At 47.4% G+C, this 18,963-nt stretch overlaps 4 non-coding genes across 4 annotated transcripts; all 4 read right to left on the bottom strand.

The window, feature by feature from the left end:
• Positions 1-888: 888 nt before the first annotated feature.
• Positions 889-961, bottom strand: TRNAY-GUA (transfer RNA tyrosine (anticodon GUA)). Its single transcript has one exon. It is a non-coding gene; the product is annotated as a tRNA-Tyr (tRNA).
• A 4,443-nt stretch (positions 962-5,404) lies between these two features.
• On the bottom strand, positions 5,405-5,477 carry TRNAI-GAU (transfer RNA isoleucine (anticodon GAU)). The gene has a single exon. It is a non-coding gene; the product is annotated as a tRNA-Ile (tRNA).
• Positions 5,478-11,130: 5,653 nt separating this feature from the next.
• TRNAI-GAU (transfer RNA isoleucine (anticodon GAU)) lies at positions 11,131-11,203 on the bottom strand. The gene has a single exon. It is a non-coding gene; the product is annotated as a tRNA-Ile (tRNA).
• A 1,193-nt stretch (positions 11,204-12,396) lies between these two features.
• TRNAI-GAU (transfer RNA isoleucine (anticodon GAU)) lies at positions 12,397-12,469 on the bottom strand. Its single transcript has one exon. It is a non-coding gene; the product is annotated as a tRNA-Ile (tRNA).
• Positions 12,470-18,963: the final 6,494 nt, after the last annotated feature.

The following is an 18,963-nucleotide window of genomic DNA, read 5'->3' as shown; positions in this document are numbered from 1 at the left end:
ACAACACCTCTCCCGGATGGGCTCGAACCACCAACCTATTGGTTAACAGCCGAACGCGCTAACCATTGCGCCACTGAAGCCCAAAAATTAAATTTTCGTCAGGTATTGAGGAAAAACTTTGACTTTTTACTTCACATCTGAGACCTCACAACACCGCTCCCGGATGGGCTCGAACCACCAACCTTTCGGTTAACAGCCGAACGCGCTAACCATTCGCCACGGACGCCCAAAAATTAAATGGTCGTCAGGTATTGTGGAAAAACTTTGGCTATTTACGTTACATTTGAGATCCAAAAACACCGCTCCCGGGTGGGCTCGAACCACCAACCTTTCGGTTAACAGCTGAACGCGCTGACCATTGCGCCACTGAAGCCCAAAAATTAAATTTTCGTCAGGTATTGAGGTAAAACTTTGACTTTTTACTTCACATCTGAGACCACAAAACACCGCTCCCGGATGGGCTCGAACCACCAACCTTTCGGTTAACAGCCGAACGCGCTAACAATTGAGCCACGGAAGCTCAGAAAATAAATGGTTATCACGTATTATGGAAAAAATTTGACTTTTCACGCTACATCTGAGACCTCACAACACCGCTCCCGGATGGCCTCGAACCACCAACCTTTCGATTAACAGCCGAACGCGCTAACCATTGAGCCACGGAAGCCCAAAAATTAAATGTTCGTCAGGTATTGTGGAAAAACTCTGACATTTTACGTTACATCTGAGACGTCACAACACCGCTCCCGGGAGGGCCCGAACCACCAACCTATTGGTTAACAGCCGAACGCTCTAACCATTGAGCCACGGAAGCCCAAAAATTAAATGTTCGTCAGGTATTGTGGAAAAACTCTGACATTTTACGTTACATCTGAGACGTCACAACACCGCTCCCGGGAGGGCCCGAACCACCAACCTATTGGTTTACAGCCGAACGCTCTAACCATTGAGCCACGGAAGCCCAAAAATTAAATGTTCGTCAGGTATTGTAGAAAAACTCTGACATTTTACGTTACATCTGAGACGTCACAACACCGCTCCCGGGAGGGCCCGAACCACCAACCTATTGGTTAACAGCCGAACGCTCTAACCATTGAGCCACGGAAGCCCAAAAATTAAATGTTCGTCAGGTATTGTGGAAAAACTCTGACATTTTACGTTACATCTGAGACGTCACAACACCGCTCCCGGGAGGGCCCGAACCACCAACCTATTGGTTAACAGCCGAACGCGCTAACCAGTGAGCCACAGAAGCTCAGAAATTAAATGGTTGTTAGGTATTGTGGATAAGTTATGACTTTTTACGTTACATCTGAGACCCTACAACACCTCTCCCAGGTGGGCTCGAACCACCAACCTTTCGGTCAACAGCCGAACGCGCTAACCATAGCGCAACGGAAGCCCAAATATTAAATGGTCGTCCGGTATTGAGGTAAAACTTTGACTTTTTACTTCACATCTGAGACCTCACAACACCGCTCCCGGATGGGCTCGAACCACCAACCTTTCGGTTAACAGCCGAACGCGCTAACCATTGCGCCACGGACGCCCAAAAATTAAATGGTCGTCAGGGATTGTGGGAAAACTTTGGCTATTTACTTTACATTTGAGATCCCAAAACACCGCTCCCGGGTGGGCTCGAACCACCAACCTATTGGTTAACAGCCGAACGCGCTAACAATTGAGCCACGGAAGCTCAGAAAATAAATGGTTATCACGTATTATGGAAAAAGTTTGACTGTTCACGCTACATCTGAGTCCTCACAACACCGCTCCCGGATGGGCTCGAACCACCAACCTTTCGATTAACAGCCGAACGCGCTAACCATTGAGCCACGGAAGCCCAAAAATTAAATGTTCGTCAGGTATTGTGGAAAAACTCTGACATTTTACGTTACATCTGAGACGTCACATCACCTCTCCCGGATGGGCTCGAACCACCAACCTATTGGTTAACAGCCGAACGCGCTAACCATTGCGCCACTGAAGCCCAAAAATTAAATTTTCGTCAGGTATTGAGGTAAAACTTTGACTTTTTACTTCACATCTGAAACCTCACAACACCGCTCCCGGATGGGCTCGAACCACCAACCTTTCGGTTAACAGCCGAACGCGCTAACCATTCGCCACGGACGCCCAAAAATTAAATGGTCGTCAGGTATTGTGGAAAAACTTTGGCTATTTACGTTACATTTGAGATCCAAAAACACCGCTCCCGGGTGGGCTCGAACCACCAACCTTTCGGTTAACAGCTGAACGCGCTGACCATTGCGCCACTGAAGCCCAAAAATTAAATTTTCGTCAGGTATTGAGGTAAAACTTTGACTTTTTACTTCACATCTGAGACCACAAAACACCGCTCCCGGATGGGCTCGAACCACCAACCTTTCGGTTAACAGCCGAACGCGCTAACCATTGCGCCACGGACGCCCAAAACTTAAATGGTCGTCAGGTATTGTGGGAAAATTTGGGTTTTTACGTTACATTAGAGATCCCACAACACCGCTCCCGGGTGGGCTCGAACCACCATACTTTCGGTTAACAGCCGAACGCGCTAACCATAGCGCAACGGAAGCCCAAATATTAAATGGTCGTCAGGTATTGAGGTAAAACTTTGACTTTTTACTTCACATCTGAGACCTCACAGCACCGCTCCCGGATGGGCTCGAACCACCAACCTTTTGGTTAACAGCCGAACGCGCTAACCATTGCGCCACGGACGCCCAAAAATTAAATGGTCGTCAGGTATTGAGGTAAAACTTTGACTTTTTACTTCACATCTGAGACCTCACAACACCGCTCCCGGATGGGCTCGAACCACAAACCTTTCGGTTAACAGCCGAACGCGCTAACCATTCGCCACGGACGCCCAAAAATTAAATGGTCGTCAGGTATTGTGGAAAAACTTTGGCTATTTACGTTACATTTGAGATCCAAAAACACCGCTCCCGGGTGGGCTCGAACCACCAACCTTTCGGTTAACAGCTGAACGCGCTGACCATTGCGCCACTGAAGCCCAAAAATTAAATTTTCGTCAGGTATTGAGGTAAAACTTTGACTTTTTACTTCACATCTGAGACCACAAAACACCGCTCCCGGATGGGCTCGAACCACCAACCTTTCGGTTAACAGCCGAACGCGCTAACCATTGCGCCACGGACGCCCAAAACTTAAATGGTCGTCAGGTATTGTGGGAAAATTTGGGTTTTTACGTTACATTAGAGATCCCACAACACCGCTCCCGGGTGGGCTCGAACCACCAACCTTTCGGTTAACAGCCGAACGCGCTAACCATAGCGCAACGGAAGCCCAAATATTAAATGGTCGTCAGGTATTGAGGTAAAACTTTGACTTTTTACTTCACATCTGAGACCTCACAGCACCGCTCCCGGATGGGCTCGAACCACCAACCTTTCGGTTAACAGCCGAACGCGCTAACCATTGCGCCACGGACGCCCAAAAATTAAATGGTCGTCAGGTATTGTGGAAAAACTTTGGCTATTTGCGTTACATTTGAGATCCCAAAACACCGCTCCCGGGTGGGCTCGAACCACCAACCTATTGGTTAACAGCTGAACGCGCTGACCATTGCGCCACTGAAGCCCAAAAATTAAATTTTCGTCAGGTATTGAGGTAAAACTTTGACTTTTTACTTGACATCTGAGACCACACAACACCGCTCCCGGATGGGCTCGAACCACCAACCTTTCGATTAACAGCTGAACGCGCTAACCATTGCGCCAAGGAAGCCCAAAAATTAAATGCTCGTCAGGTATTGTGGAAAAACTCTGACATTTTACGTTACATCTGAGACGTCACAACACCGCTCCCGGGAGGGCTCGAACCACCAACCTATTGGTTAACAGCCGAACGCTCTAACCATTGAGCCACGGAAGCCCAAAAATTAAATGCTCGTCAGGTATTGTGGAAAAACTCTGACATTTTACGTTACATCTGAGACGTCACAACACTTCTCCCGGATGGGCTCGAACCACCAACCTATTGGTTTACAGCCGAACGCGCTAACCAGTGAGCCACAGAAGCTCAGAAATTAAATGGTTGTTAGGTATTGTGGATAAGTTATGACTTTTTACGTTACATCTGAGACCCTACAGCACCTCTCCCAGGTGGGCTCGAATCACCAACCTTTCGGTCAACAGCCGAACGCGCTAACCATTGCGCCAAGGAAGCCCAAAAATTAAATGGTAGTCAGGTATTGTGGAAATACTTTGGCTTTCTACGTTACATTTGAGATCCCACAACACCGCTCCCGGGTGGGCTCGAACCACCAACCTTTCGATTAATAGCTGGACGCGCTAATTATTGCGCCACGGAAGCCCAAAAATTAAATGTTCGTCAGGTATTGTGGAAAAACTCTGACATTTTACGTAACATTTGAGACGTCACAACATGGCTCCCGGATGGGCTCGAACCACCAACCTTTCGGTTAACAGCCGAACGCGCTAACCATTGCGCCACGGACGCCCAAAAATTAAATGGTCGTCAGGTATTGTGGAAGAACTTTGGCTTTTTACGTTACATTAGAGATCCAACAACAACGCTCCCGGGTGGGCTCGAACCACCAACCTTTCGGTTAACAGCCGAACGCGCTAACCATTGCGCAACGGAAGCCCAAATATTAAAAGGTCGTCAGTTATTGTGGAAAATCCTTGACTTTTTACGTCACATTTGCGACCTCACAACACCGCTCCCGGGAGGGCTCAAACCACCAGTCCAGAAGTTTATGACTTCTTATCCTGGGAAGTATTGGATTCTAACCATATCCGGAACCATCTCTGTTAGCCAACTTCTTATTAGGTCCGATCACCGCGCCACCTACGGCGCTTCTCTCATTTTAAGCTGGCAGGCTGATTTGCGCGCCAGCAGCGGGCAAGTAACGAAATTTAAGGTGTGTCCCGTGGTTTGAGGTAACGAATCAGAAACGGTGACAAGAACAGCTGTTTTAATAGGGTTTGCTAGAAATTCCGGTCAAACTAGTGTGGGGTCCTAGACTCACGGATTGTAATGGATTTTCATCGAGTTCTAGACAGACGGCTTTTCAACGATTGGCGCTGAAGTAGTTTAGAACACGCCCCACAGTTTGAGTGCCACAGCCTCTCGGCGTGGGATTTTTTTTCAGTAGATTAGATAGTTTTCCTAGTGGGGAGGAAACTTTCGACCCTCTTTTATGATTACCATAGGCAATTTTGACTAGCAGGGATGGATACTATATAAAGCCTTAGTGTCCAATACTTCCCAGGATAAGAAGTCATTATCTTCTGCCAGTCTTTTGAATAACAGCTGAACGCGCTAACCATTGCGCCACGGAAGCCCAAAATTTAAATGGTCGTCAGGTGCTGTGGAAAAACTGACATTTTACGTTACATCTGAGACCTCACAACACCGCTCCCGGATGGGCTCGAACCACCAACCTATTGGTTATCAGCCGAACGCGCTAACCATTGAGCCACGGAAGCTCAGTAATTAATTGGTTGTCAGGTATTGTGGAGAAACTCTGACTTTTTACGTTATATCTGAGACCCCACAAAACGCTCCCGGAGGGGCTCGAACCACCAACCTTTTGAATAACAGCTGAGCGCACTAACCATTGCGCCACTGAAGCCCAAAAATTAAATTTTCGTCAGGTATTGAGGAAAAACTTTGACTTTTTACTTCACATCTGAGACCTCACAACACCGCTCCCGGATGGGCTCGAACCACCAACCTTTCGGTTAACAGCCGAACGCGCTAACCATTCGCCACGGACGTCCAAAAATTAAATGGTCGTCAGGTATTGTGGAAAAACTTTGGCTATTTACGTTACATTTAAGATCCAAAAACACCGCTCCCGGGTGGGCTCGAACCACCAACCTTTCGGTTAACAGCTGAACGCGCTGACCATTGCGCCACTGAAGCCCAAAAATTAAATTTTCGTCAGGTATTGAGGTAAAACTTTGACTTTTTACTTCACATCTGAGACCACAAAACACCGCTCCCGGATGGGCTCGAACCACCAACCTTTCGGTTAACAGCCGAACGCGCTAACAATTGAGCCACGGAAGCTCAGAAAATAAATGGTTATCACGTATTATGGAAAAAGTTTGACTTTTCACGCTACATCTGAGACCTCACAACACCGCTCCCGGATGGCCTCGAACCACCAACCTTTCGATTAACAGCCGAACGCGCTAACCATTGAGCCACGGAAGCCCAAAAATTAAATGTTCGTCAGGTATTGTGGAAAAACTCTGACATTTTACGTTACATCTGAGACGTCACAACACCGCTCCCGGGAGGGCCCGAACCACCAACCTATTGGTTAACAGCCGAACGCTCTAACCATTGAGCCACGGAAGCCCAAAAATTAAATGTTCGTCAGGTATTGTGGAAAAACTCTGACATTTTACGTTACATCTGAGACGTCACAACACCGCTCCCGGGAGGGCCCGAACCACCAACCTATTGGTTAACAGCCGAACGCTCTAACCATTGAGCCACGGAAGCCCAAAAATTAAATGTTCGTCAGGTATTGTGGAAAAACTCTGACATTTTACGCTACATCTGACACGTCACAACACCGCTCCCGGGAGGGCCCGAACCACCAACCTATTGGTTAACAGCCAAACGCTCTAACCATTGAGCCACGGAAGCCCAAAAATTAAATGTTCGTCAGGTATTGTAGAAAAACTCTGACATTTTACGTTACATCTGAGACGTCACAACACCGCTCCCGGGAGGGCCCGAACCACCAACCTATTGGTTAACAGCCGAACGCTCTAACCATTGAGCCACGGAAGCCCAAAAATTAAATGTTCGTCAGGTATTGTGGAAAAACTCTGACATTTTACGTTACATCTGAGACATCACAACACCGCTCCCGGGAGGGCCCGAACCACCAACCTATTGGTTAACAGCCGAACGCTCTAACCATTGAGCCACGGAAGCCCAAAAATTAAATGTTCGTCAGGTATTGTGGAAAAACTCTGACATTTTACGTTACATCTGAGACCTCACAACACCGCTCCCGGATGGGCTCGAACCACCAACCTTTCGGTTAACAGCCGAACGCGCTAACCATTGCGCCACGGACGCCCAAAAATTAAATGGTCGTCAGGGATTGTGGGAAAACTTTGGCTATTTACGTTACATTTGAGATCCCAAAACACCGCTCCCGGGTGGGCTCGAACCACCAACCTATTGGTTAACAGCCGAACGCGCTAACAATTGAGCCACGGAAGCTCAGAAAATAAATGGTCGTCAGGGATTGTGGGAAAACTTTGACATTTTACGTTACATCTGAGACGTCACAACACCGCTCCCGGGAGGGCCCGAACCACCAACCTATTGGTTAACAGCCGAACGCTCTAACCATTGAGCCACGGAAGCCCAAAAATTAAATGTTCGTCAGGTATTGTGGAAAAACTCTGACATTTTACGTTACATCTGAGACGTCACAACACCGCTCCCGGGAGGGCCCGAACCACCAACCTATTGGTTAAAAGCCGAACGCTCTAACCATTGAGCCACGGAAGCCCAAAAATTAAATGTTCGTCAGGTATTGTGGAAAAACTCTGACATTTTACGTTACATCTGAGACCTCACAACACCGCTCCCGAATGGGCTCGAACCACCAACCTTTCGGTTAACAGCCGAACGCGCTAACCATTGCGCCACGGACGCCCAAAAATTAAATGGTCGTCAGGGATTGTGGGAAAACTTTGGCTATTTACGTTACATTTGAGATCCCAAAACACCGCTCCCGGGTGGGCTCGAACCACCAACCTATTGGTTAACAGCCGAACGCGCTAACAATTGAGCCACGGAAGCTCAGAAAATAAATGGTTATCACGTATTATGGAAAAAGTTTGACTGTTCACGCTACATCTGAGTCCTCACAACACCGCTCCCGGATGGGCTCGAACCACCAACCTTTCGATTAACAGCCGAACGCGCTAACCATTGAGCCACGGAAGCCCAAAAATTAAATGTTCGTCAGGTATTGTGGAAAAACTCTGACATTTTACGTTACATCTGAGACCTCACAACACCGCTCCCGAATGGGCTCGAACCACCAACCTTTCGGTTAACAGCCGAACGCGCTAACCATTGCGCCACGGACGCCCAAAAATTAAATTTTCGTCAGGTATTGAGGTAAAACTTTGACTTTTTACTTCACATCTGAGACCTCACAACACCGCTCCCGGATGGGCTCGAACCACCAACCTTTCGGTTAACAGCCGAACGCGCTAACCATTCGCCACGGACGCCCAAAAATTAAATGGTCGTCAGGTATTGTGGAAAAACTTTGGCTAATTACGTTACATTTGAGATCCAAAAACACCGCTCCCGGGTGGGCTCGAACCACCAACCTTTCGGTTAACAGCTGTACGCGCTGACCATTGCGCCACTGAAGCCCAAAAATTAAATTTTCGTCAGGTATTGAGGTAAAACTTTGACTTTTTACTTCACATCTGAGACCACACAACACCGCTCCCGGATGGGCTCGAACCACCAACCTTTCGGTTAACAGCCGAACGCGCTAACCATTGCGCCACGGACGCCCAAAACTTAAATGGTCGTCAGGGATTGTGGGAAAACTTTGGCTATTTACGTTACATTTGAGATCCCAAAACACCGCTCCCGGGTGGGCTCGAACCACCAACCTATTGGTTAACAGCCGAACGCGCTAACAATTGAGCCACGGAAGCTCAGAAAATAAATGGTTATCACGTATTATGGAAAAAGTTTGACTGTTCACGCTACATCTGAGTCCTCACAACACCGCTCCCGGATGGGCTCGAACCACCAACCTTTCGATTAACAGCCGAACGCGCTAACCATTGAGCCACGGAAGCCCAAAAATTAAATGTTCGTCAGGTATTGTGGAAAAACTCTGACATTTTACGTTACATCTGAGACGTCACATCACCTTTCCCGGATGGGCTCGAACCACCAACCTATTGGTTAACAGCCGAACGCGCTAACCATTGCGCCACTGAAGCCCAAAAATTAAATTTTCGTCAGGTATTGAGGTAAAACTTTGACTTTTTACTTCACATCTGAGACCTCACAACACCGCTCCCGGATGGGCTCGAACCACCAACCTTTCGGTTAACAGCCGAACGCGCTAACCATTCGCCACGGACGCCCAAAAATTAAATGGTCGTCAGGTATTGTGGAAAAACTTTGGCTAATTACGTTACATTTGAGATCCAAAAACACCGCTCCCGGGTGGGCTCGAACCACCAACCTTTCGGTTAACAGCTGTACGCGCTGACCATTGCGCCACTGAAGCCCAAAAATTAAATTTTCGTCAGGTATTGAGGTAAAACTTTGACTTTTTACTTCACATCTGAGACCACACAACACCGCTCCCGGATGGGCTCGAACCACCAACCTTTCGGTTAACAGCCGAACGCGCTAACCATTGCGCCACGGACGCCCAAAACTTAAATGGTCGTCAGGTATTGTGGGAAAATTTGGGTTTTTACGTTACATTAGAGATCCCACAACACCGCTCCCGGGTGGGCTCGAACCACCAACCTTTCGGTTAACAGCCGAACGCGCTAACCATAGCGCAACGGAAGCCCAAATATTAAATGGTCGTCAGGTATTGAGGTAAAACTTTGACTTTTTACTTCACATCTGAGACCTCACAGCACCGCTCCCGGATGGGCTCGAACCACCAACCTTTCGGTTAACAGCCGAACGCGCTAACCATTGCGCCACGGACGCCCAAAAATTAAATGGTCGTCAGGTATTGTGGAAAAACTTTGGCTATTTGCGTTACATTTGAGATCCCAAAACACCGCTCCCGGGTGGGCTCGAACCACCAACCTATTGGTTAACAGCTGAACGCGCTGACCATTGCGCCACTGAAGCCCAAAAATTAAATTATCGTCAGGTATTGAGGTAAAACTTTGACTTTTTACTTGACATCTGAGACCACACAACACCGCTCCCGGATGGGCTCGAACCACCAACCTTTCGATTAACAGCTGAACGCGCTAACCATTGCGCCACGGAAGCCCAAAAATTAAATGCTCGTCAGGTATTGTGGAAAAACTCTGACATTTTACGTTACATCTGAGACGTCACAACACCGCTCCCGGGAGGGCTCGAACCACCAACCTATTGGTTAACAGCCGAACGCTCTAACCATTGAGCCACGGAAGCCCAAAAATTAAATGCTCGTCAGGTATTGTGGAAAAACTCTGACATTTTACGTTACATCTGAGACGTCACAACACTTCTCCCGGATGGGCTCGAACCACCAACCTATTGGTTAACAGCCGAACGCGCTAACCAGTGAGCCACAGAAGCTCAGAAATTAAATGGTTGTTAGGTATTGTGGATAAGTTATGACTTTTTACGTTACATCTGAGACCCTACAGCACCTCTCCCAGGTGGGCTCGAATCACCAACCTTTCGGTCAACAGCCGAACACGCTAACCATTGCGCCAAGGAAGCCCAAAAATTAAATGGTAGTCAGGTATTGTGGAAAAACTTTGGCTTTCTACGTTACATTTGAGATCCCACAACACCGCTACCGGGTGGGCTCGAACCACCAACCTTTCGATTAATAGCTGGACGCGCTAATTATTGCGCCACGGAAGCCCAAAAATTAAATGTTCGTCAGGTATTGTGGAAAAACTCTGACATTTTACGTAACATTTGAGATGTCACAACACGGCTCCCGGATGGGCTCGAACCACCAACCTTTCGGTTAACATCCGAACGCGCTAACCATTGCGCCACGGACGCCCAAAAATTAAATGGTCGTCAGGTATTGTGGAAGAACTTTGGCTTTTTACGTTACATTAGAGATCCAACAACAACGCTCCCGGGTGGGCTCGAACCACCAACCTTTCGGTTAACAGCCGAACGCGCTAACCATTGCGCAACGGAAGCCCAAATATTAAAAGGTCGTCAGTTATTGTGGAAAATCCTTGACTTTTTACGTCACATTTGCGACCTCACAACACCGCTCCCGGGAGGGCTCAAACCACCAGTCTTTTGAATAACAGCTGAACGCGCTAACCATTGCGCCACGGAAGCCCAAAATTTAAATGGTCGTCAGGTGCTGTGGAAAAACTGACATTTTACGTTACATCTGAGACCTCACAACACCGCTCCCGGATGGGCTCGAACCACCAACCTATTGGTTATCAGCCGAACGCGCTAACCATTGAGCCACGGAAGCTCAGTAATTAATTGGTTGTCAGGTATTGTGGAGAAACTCTGACTTTTTACGTTATATCTGAGACCCCACAAAACGCTCCCGGAGGGGCTCGAACCACCAACCTTTTGAATAACAGCTGAGCGCACTAACCATTGCGCCACGGAAGCCCAAAAATTAAATGTTCGTCAGGTATTGTGGAAAAACTCTGACTTTTCACGTTACATCTGAGACACCACAAAACGCTCCCGGATGGGCTCGAACCACCAAACTTTCGGTTCGTCAGTTATTGTGGAAAACGTTTGACTTTTTACGTTACATCTGAGACCTCACAACACCGCTCCCAGATGGGCTCGAACCACCAACCTATTGGTTAACAGCCGAACGCGCTAACCATTGAGCCACGGAAGTTCAGAAATTAATGTTTGTCCCGTATTGTGAAAAAGTTTTGACTTTTTACGCTACATCTGAGACCCCACAACACCTCTCCTGGGTGGGCTCGAAACACCAACCTTTCGGTTAACTGCTGAACGCGCTAACCATTGCGCCACGGCAGCCCAAATATTAAATGGTCGTCAGGTATTGTGGAAAAACCTCGACTTTTTACGTCACATCTGAGACATCACAACACCGCTCCCGGGTGGGCTCGAACCACCAACCTTTCGATTAATAGCTGGACGCGCTAATTATTGCGCCACGGAAGCCCAAAAATTAAATGTTCGTCAGGTATTGTGGAAAAACTCTGACATTTTACGTAACATTTGAAACGTCACAACACGGCTCCCGGATGGGCTCGAACCACCAACCTTTCGGTTAACAGCCGAACGCGCTAACCATTGCGCCACGGACGCCCAAAAATTAAATGGTCGTCGGGTATTGTGGAAGAACTTTGGCTTTTTACGTTACATTAGAGATCCAACAACAACGCTCCCGGGTGGGCTCGAACCACCAACCTTTCGGTTAACAGCCGAACGCGCTAACCATTGTGCAACGGAAGCCCAAATATTAAAAGGTCGTAAGTTATTGTGGAAAATCCTTGACTTTTTACGTCACATTTGCGACCTCACAACACCGCTCCCGGGAGGGCTCAAACCACTAGTCTTTTGAATAACAGCTGAACGCGCTAACCATTGCGCCACGGAAGCCCAAAATTTAAATGGTCGTCAGGTGCTGTGGAAAAACTGACATTTTACGTTACATCTGAGACCTCACAACACCGCTCCCGGATGGGCTCGAACCACCAACCTATTGGTTATCAGCCGAACGCGCTAACCATTGAGCCACGGAAGCTCAGTAATTAATTGGTTGTCAGGTATTGTGGAGAAACTCTGACTTTTTACGTTATATCTGAGACCCCACAAAACGCTCCCGGAGGGGCTCGAACCACCAACCTTTTGAATAACAGCTGAGCGCACTAACCATTGCGCCACGGAAGCCCAAAAATTAAATGTTCGTCAGGTATTGTGGAAAAACTCTGACTTTTCACGTTACATCTGAGACACCACAAAACGCTCCCGGATGGGCTCGAACCACCAAACTTTCGGTTCGTCAGTTATTGTGGAAAACGTTTGACTTTTTACGTTACATCTGAGACCTCACAACACCGCTCCCAGATGGGCTCGAACCACCAACCTATTGGTTAACAGCCGAACGCGCTAACCATTGAGCCACGGAAGTTCAGAAATTAATGTTTGTCCCGTATTGTGAAAAAGTTTTGACTTTTTACGCTACATCTGAGACCCCACAACACCTCTCCTGGGTGGGCTCGAAACACCAACCTTTCGGTTAACTGCTGAACGCGCTAACCATTGCGCCACGGCAGCCCAAATATTAAATGGTCGTCAGGTATTGTGGAAAAACCTCGACTTTTTACGTCACATCTGAGACATCACAACACCGCTCCCGGGTACGCTCGAACCACCAACCTTTCGGTTAACAGCCGAACGCGCTAACCATAGCGCAACGGAAGCCCAAATATTAAATGGTCGTCAGGTATTGAGGTAAAGTTTTGACTTTTTACTTCACATCTGAGACCTCACAGCACCGCTCCCGGATGGGCTCGAACCACTAACCTTTCGGTTAACAGCCGAACGCGCTAACCATTGCGCCACGGACGCCCAAAAATTAAATGGTCGTCAGGTATTGTGGAAAAACTTTGGCTATTTACGTTACATTTGAGATCCCAAAACACCGCTCCCGGGCGGGCTCGAACCACCAACCTATTGGTTAACAGCTGAACGCGCTGACCATTGCGCCACTGAAGCCCAAAAATTAAATTTTCGTCAGGTATTGAGGTAAAACTTTGACTTTTTACTTCACATCTGAGACCACACAACACCGCTCCCGGATGGGCTCGAACCACCAACCTTTCGATTAACAGCTGAACGCGCTAACCATTGCGCCACGGAAGCCCAAAAATTAAATGCTCGTCAGGTATTGTGGAAAAACTCTGACATTTTACGTTACATCTGAGACGTCACAACACTTCTCCCGGATGGGCACGAACCACCAACCTATTGGTTAACAGCCGAACGCGCTAACCAGTGAGCCACAGAAGCTGAGAAATTAAATGGTTGTTAGGTATTGTGGATAAGTTATGACTTTTTACGGTACATCTGAGACGTCACAACACTTCTCCCGGATGGGCACGAACCACCAACCTATTGGTTAACAGCCGAACGCGCTAACCAGTGAGCCACAGAAGCTCAGAAATTAAATGGTTGTTAGGTATTGTGGATAAGTTATGACTTTTTACGGTACATCTGAGACCCTACAGCACCTCTCCAAGGTGGGCTCGAACCACCAACCTTTCGGTCAACAGCAGAACGCGCTAACCATTGCGCCAAGGAAGCCCAAAAATTAAATGGTAGTCAGGTATTGTGGAAAAACTTTGGCTTTCTACGTTACATTTGAGATCCCACAACACCGCTCCCGGGTGGGCTCGAACCACCAACCTTTCGATTAATAGCTGGACGCGCTAATTATTGCGCCACGGAAGCCCAAAAATTAAATGTTCGTCAGGTATTGTGGAAAAACTCTGACATTTTACGTAACATTTGAGACGTCACAACACGGCTCCCGGATGGGCTCGAACCACCAACCTTTCGGTTAACAGCCGAACGCGCTAACCATAGCGCAACGGAAGCCCAAAAATTAAATTTTCGTCAGGTATTGAGGTAAAACTTTGACTTTTTACTTCACATCTGAGACCACGCAACACCGCTCCCGGATGGGCTCGAACCACCAACCTTTCGATTAACAGCTGAACGCGCTAACCATTGCGCCACGGAAGCCCAAAAATTAAATGCTCGTCAGGTATTGAGGTAAAACTCTGACATTTTACGTTACATCTGAGACGTCACAACACTTCTCCCGGATGGGCACGAACCACCAACCTATTGGTTAACAGCCGAACGCGCTAACCAGTGAGCCACAGAAGCTCAGAAATTAAATGGTTGTTAGGTATTGTGGATAAGTTATGACTTTTTACGTTAAATCTGAGACCCTACAGCACCTCTCCAAGGTGGGCTCGAACCACCAACCTTTCGGTCAACAGCAGAACGCGCTAACCATTGCGCCAAGGAAGCCCAAAAATTAAATGGTAGTCAGGTATTGTGGAAAAACTTTGGCTTTCTACGTTACATTTGAGATCCCACAACACCGCTCCCGGGTGGGCTCGAACCACCAACCTTTCGATTAATAGCTGGACGCGCTAATTATTGCGCCACGGAAGCCCAAAAATTAAATGTTCGTCAGGTATTGTGGAAAAACTCTGACATTTTACGTAACATTTGAGACGTCACAACACGGCTCCCGGATGGGCTCGAACCACCAACCTTTCGGTTAACAGCCGAACGCGCTAACCATAGCGCAACGGAAGCCCAAAAATTAAATTTTCGTCAGGTATTGAGGTAAAACTTTGACTTTTTACTTCACATCTGAGACCACGCAACACCGCTCCCGGATGGGCTCGAACCACCAACCTTTCGATTAACAGCTGAACGCGCTAACCATTGCGCCACGGAAGCCCAAAAATTAAATGCTCGTCAGGTATTGAGGTAAAACTTTGACTTTTTACTTCACATCTGAGACCACACAACACCGCTCCCGGATGGGCTCGAACCACCAACCTTTCGATTAACAGCTGAACGCGCTAACCATTGCGCCACGGAAGCCCAAAAATTAAATGCTCGTCAGGTATTGTGGAAAAACTCTGACATTTTACGTTACATCTGAGACGTCACAACACCGCCCCCGGGAGGACTCGAACCACCAACCTATTGGTTAACAGCCGAACGCTCTAACCATTGAGCCACGGAAGCCCAAAAATTAAATGCTCGTCAGGTATTGTGGAAAAACTCTGACATTTTACGTTACATCTGAGACGTCACAACACTTCTCCCGGATGGGCTCGAACCACCAACCTATTGGTTAACAGCCGAACGCGCTAACCAGTGAGCCACAGAAGCTCAGAAATTAAATGGTTGTTAGGTATTGTGGATAAGTTATGACTTTTTACGTTACATCTGAGACCCTACAGCACCTCTCCAAGGTGGGCTCGAACCACCAACCTTTCGGTCAACAGCCGAACGCGCTAACCATTGCGCCAAGGAAGCCCAAAAATTAAATGGTAGTCAGGTATTGTGGAAAAACTTTGGCTTTCTACGTTACATTTGAGATCCCACAACACCGCTCCCGGGTGGGCTCGAACCACCAACCTTTCGATTAATAGCTGGACGCGCTAATTATTGCTCCACGGAAGCCCAAAAATTAAATGTTCGTCAGGTATTGTGGAAAAACTCTGACATTTTACGTAACATTTGAGACGTCACAACACGGCTCCCGGATGGGCTCGAACCACCAACCTTTCGGTTAACAGCCGAACGTGCTAACCATTGCGCCACGGACGCCCAAAAATTAAATGGTCGCCAGGTATTGTGGAAGAACTTTGGCTTTTTACGTTACATTAGAGATCCAACAACAACGCTCCCGGGTGGGCTCGAACCACCAACCTTGCGGTTAACAGCCGAACGCGCTAACCATTGCGCAACGGAAGCCCAAATATTAAAAGGTCGTCAGTTATTGTGGAAAATCCTTGACTTTTTACGTCACATTTGCGACCTCACAACACCGGTCCCGGGAGGGCTCAAACCACCAGTCTTTTGAATAACAGCTGAACGCGCTAACCATTGCGCCACGGAAGCCCAAAATTTGTGTTGTGACGTCTCAGATGTAACGTAAAATGTCAGAGTTTTTCCACAATACCTGACGAACATTTAATTTTTGGGCTTCCGTGGCTCAATGGTTAGAGCGTTCGGCTGTTAACCAATAGGTTGGTGGTTCGGGCCCTCCCGGGAGCGGTGTTGTGACGTCTCAGATGTAACGTAAAATGTCAGAGTTTTTCCACAATACCTGACGAACATTTAATTTTTGGGCTTCCGTGGCTCAATGGTTAGCGCGTTCGGCTGTTAATCGAAAGGTTGGTGGTTCGAGGACATCCGGGAGCGGTGTTGTGAGGTCTCAGATGTAGCGTGAAAAGTCAAACTTTTTCCATAATACGTGATAACCATTTATTTTCTGAGCTTCCGTGGCTCAATTGTTAGCGCGTTCGGCTGTTAACCGAAAGGTTGGTGGTTCGAGCCCATCCGGTAGCGGTGTTTTGTGGTCTCAGATGTGAAGTAAAAAGTCAAAGTTTTACCTCAATACCTGACGAAAATTTAATTTTTGGGCTTCAGTGGCGCAATGGTCAGCGCGTTCAGCTGTTAACCGAAAGGTTGGTGGTTCGAGCCCACCCGGGAGCGGTGTTTTTGGATCTCAAATGTAACGTAAATAGCCAAAGTTTTTCCACAATACCTGACGACCATTTAATTTTTGGGCGTCCGTGGCGAATGGTTAGCGCGTTCGGCTGTTAACCGAAAGGTTGGTGGTTCGAGCCCATCCGGGAGCGGTGTTGTGAGGTCTCAGATGTGAAGTAAAAAGTCAAAGTTTTTCCTCAATACCTGACGAAAATTTAATTTTTGGGCTTCAGTGGCGCAATGGTTAGCGCGTTCGGCTGTTAACCAATAGGTTGGTGGTTCGAGCCCATCCGGGAGAGGTGTTGTGACGTCTCAGATGTAACGTAAAATGTCAGAGTTTTTCCACAATACCTGACGAACATTTAATTTTTGGGCTTCCGTGGCTAAATGGTTAGCGCGTTCGGCTGTTAATCGAAAGGTCGGTGGTTCGAGCCCATCCGGGAGCGGTGTTGTGAGGTCTCAGATGTAGCGTGAAAAGTCAAACTTTTTCCATAATACGTGATAACCATTTATTTTCTGAGCTTCCGTGGCTCAATTGTTAGCGCGTTCGGCTGTTAACCAATAGGTTGGTGGTTCGAGCCCATCCTGGAGCGGTGTTGTGAGGTCTCAGGTGTGAAGTAAAAAGTCAACGTTTTACCTCAATACCGGACGACCATTTAATATTTGGGCTTCCGTTGCGCTATGGTTAGCGCGTTCGGCTGTTGACCGAAAGGTTGGTGGTTCGAGCCCACCTGGGAGAGGTGTTGTAGGGTCTCAGATGTAACTTAAAAAGTCATAACTTATCCACAATACCTAACAACCATTTAATTTCTGAGCTTCTGTGGCTCACTGGTTAGCGCGTTCGGCTGTTAACCAATAGGTTGGTGGTTCGAGCCCATCCGGGAGAAGTGTTGTGACGTCTCAGATGTAACGTAAAATGTCAGTTTTTCCACAATACCTGACGAACATTTAATTTTTGGGCTTCCGTGGCTCAATGGTTAGAGCGTTCGGCTGTTAACCAATAGGTTGGTTGTTCGGGCCCTCCCGGGAGCTGTGTTGTGACGTCTCAGATGTAACGTAAAATGTCAGAGTTTTTCCACAATACCTGACGAACATTTAATTTTTGGGCTTCCGTGGCTCAATGGTTAGCGCGTTCGGCTGTTAATCGAAAGGTTGGTGGTTCGAGGCCATCCGGGAGCGGTGTTGTGAGGTCTCAGATGTAGCGTGAAAAGTCAAACTTTTTCCATAATACGTGATAACCATTTATTTTCTGAGCTTCCGTGGCTCAATTGTTAGCGCGTTCGGCTGTTAACCAATAGGTTGGTGGTTCGAGCCAACCCGGGAGCGGTGTTTTGGGATCTCAAATGTAACGTAAAAACCCAAAGTTTTTCCACAATACCTGACGACCATTTAATTTTGGGCGTCCGTGGCGCAATGGTTAGCGCGTTCGGCTGTTAACCAATAGGTTGGTGGTTCGAGCCCATCCGGGAGCGGTGCTGTGAGGTCTCAGATGTGAAGTAAAAAGTCAAAGTTTTACCTCAATACCTGACGACCATTTAATATTTGGGCTTCCGTTGCGATATGGTTAGCGCGTTCGGCTGTTAACCGAAAGGTTGGTGGTTCGAGCCCATCCGGGAGCGGAGTTGTGACGTCTCAGATGTTACGTAAAATGTCAGAGTTTTTCCACAATACCTGACGACCATTTAATATTTGGGCTTCCGTTGCGCAATGGTTAGCGCGTTCGGCTGTTAACCGAAAGGTTGGTGGTTCGAGCCCACCCGGGAGCGGTGTTGTGGGATCTCTAATGTAACGTAAAAACCCAAAGTTTATCCACACTGAAACCATTATTTTTATACTTTTTGCTTTAATTCAAGCAAATGTAACGATATTCAATCAAAAAACTGTTAAAATTAAATTTTTCAATAAGAAATCGTTGTCACGGATTTTGTATCTTGAAGAAGAAAAACATGCGATTTTTTCGGTACTTTTTTGAATGCATTTTTTTCTGGA

Source organism: Phalangium opilio, unplaced genomic scaffold (assembly GCF_054372755.1).
Source record: "Phalangium opilio isolate 3A_F unplaced genomic scaffold, DU_Popi_V2 ptg001170l_1, whole genome shotgun sequence".
Classification (NCBI taxonomy): domain Eukaryota; kingdom Metazoa; phylum Arthropoda; class Arachnida; order Opiliones; family Phalangiidae; genus Phalangium; species Phalangium opilio.
This window is presented reverse-complemented; position numbering and strand designations above follow the sequence as displayed.